A 2,275-nucleotide genomic window follows, 5' to 3' on the forward strand; every position below is an offset into this window, starting at 1 on the left:
TAAAAAAGTGCCAAAACCATGGAAAAAGTGAAAAATAAATCAGAGAAAGTGACAAAAACATGGGAAAAGCATAAAAAAATATTAATTTATGACATGGAAGGGCAAGTTTATGGTTAACGGCAAGACAACACAAGGGTCAAAGGAAGTGGAACATTGCTCATTTCCACGTGCAAACCTATAGTTTGCCATGTGCTGATGTTTTTTAACATGTCTACAGAATATTCCTAATTCTGGAGCACACAGGTTGCAAAACGTACACCTTTACATACTTTTTGTTGTATGATGATAGATTGTTGAAAGGGATCATGTGCTCCGGTGGGTCATGGGGTCAGACCTTCTTCATGCTTTCTTCTTCCTCCCGTCTCTCTCAGTTGTTCTAGTCACTGGTTGTTGTTCTACATTTGTAACAATGAAAATGTATATTTAACACAATTACAACAAGATAAAAAAATTCATAGCATGCATTAGTATGCAGGTAACCAGTATAATGTAGGTAACTCTTATATTGTTAAAATAACACAGAAAGTTATGTGATGTATTAAAAGTTAATCACTTTGCCATTATACAGAGTCCTTAAATAATTTGTTAAAACAATCTGTCAAATTTAAAAGAGGATAGGAAAATACATTTTTAAATTTTACTTTTCCTTTCCCCCATAAACCATGGTAGCTAGAGACTCAACTCCTAACACCATATTCTTTGAGTTACACACTCTTTAGCTAAGACAAAAAACTGCTCTCCATAAATGCTGGAGACACTGAATTTTCCACCAATACTAGAGCTAAATGTGGGTAACATTGAAATAAATTTACCACACGTCTTTTTTAGCTAAAAAAAAATACAAAGTTTCTTTTTTTTTTTTCATCCACCACATTAATGTTACCTAAAGACGCTTTTCCTCTCACCCGACATGTAGAATGGGTGTTTTTTTTTTAAAAAGACACAGCTTAATGTTATCTAGATGGGCAAATGTAAAGGTAACGGTTTAATGTTAACTTTACCTCCACTAACATAACCGCTTACCCTACGATAGGCCTATAATATTAGCTGTAATAAGTTTTGCTTAATCATTATAAAACACTGACAAACCAACCAACAGAATCGGGAACATAACGTTAGCATCAACCGGAGGTAATGTTAGCCAAAATGCAGCAACAGCTAGCTCAAAAGCTAGCAGCAACCGACCTTAAACTTCCAGAATGTGGGCTACATTGTATTTCAGGCAATGATCTGACAGTGAAGTAAAAAAGACGACCCGAACAGCGCATGTAAAACGAGTTGTGTTAGCTTTACCAAACGTCGTAATTATAGCTAGCTAATCCTAACCACGGGGGAAATGTTAGGCTGGAGCGAGACTAAGTTTTCCTTCGGGGGGGGGAGCTAGTTAACAGCTAGCTCTAGCCTAGCTATGACTCAGGTTGGTAAGCTAACATCGCCACTTGCGAAGGCTTATCAGCAGAGATTTTAATGTCACAGAATTAGCAAAGATTGATCTTACCTTAACGCTGCTCCAGCTCTCTCTGAGTAGTGTGTGTGACCGGACTCTGCTGCGCACGGACCAAAGCGGTACTCCTTTGATGTCTCGAGCCGCTACTTCTTTCAACACCTTTGAAGTACCCGCTATTCTTTTGAAGTCGTGAGGTCAGAGGTCAAATATGGCGGTCAAGCATTTATATCCGTAATCCCTTTCTTGTTTGTCTCTACAACTCTCAATAAGTTATTTACACTGCCGAAAAGCATGCCACATTTTTAAATTACCTTCACTGCTAAAAGCATAATAAATCAAATGTAAAATATCTCTTTAAAATGAAATAATTTAACTTTATAGAGATATTTAATTTCTATGCTTCTATAACATAAACTAACAATTTTATTTAAGTCTGTCTTATTCAACTACAATAGCATTACTGCTGTTGCTTTACAGCAGACTACCGCAAAGTCAAACAAATACAGTAAATCACTGTAAATTAAATGTTACCACACACAATGCAATGCATAATACAGTAATAATAAAAACCGGAACACAAAATAATGGTATTTTACTGGGCATTTTATGGTAAGTAACTGTAGAAATGTAGTAAAATCGAACAGTTTACCGCAAATTCAAAATGTACAGTAAATCACTGTAAATTAAATGTTAATACCCATAATGCAATGTTAATTAGGCAAGGTTAAACCAGGCATTTCATGAATCAATCCATAGTCTGGCAAAAAAAATTATATATGAAAAGCCGTCATGGTTCATCTTTCCACTGTTCCTACAATCACCACTCTG

The sequence above is a fragment of the Etheostoma cragini genome, unplaced genomic scaffold (genome assembly GCF_013103735.1).
Source record: "Etheostoma cragini isolate CJK2018 unplaced genomic scaffold, CSU_Ecrag_1.0 ScbMSFa_849, whole genome shotgun sequence".
Classification (NCBI taxonomy): Eukaryota; Metazoa; Chordata; class Actinopteri; order Perciformes; family Percidae; genus Etheostoma; species Etheostoma cragini.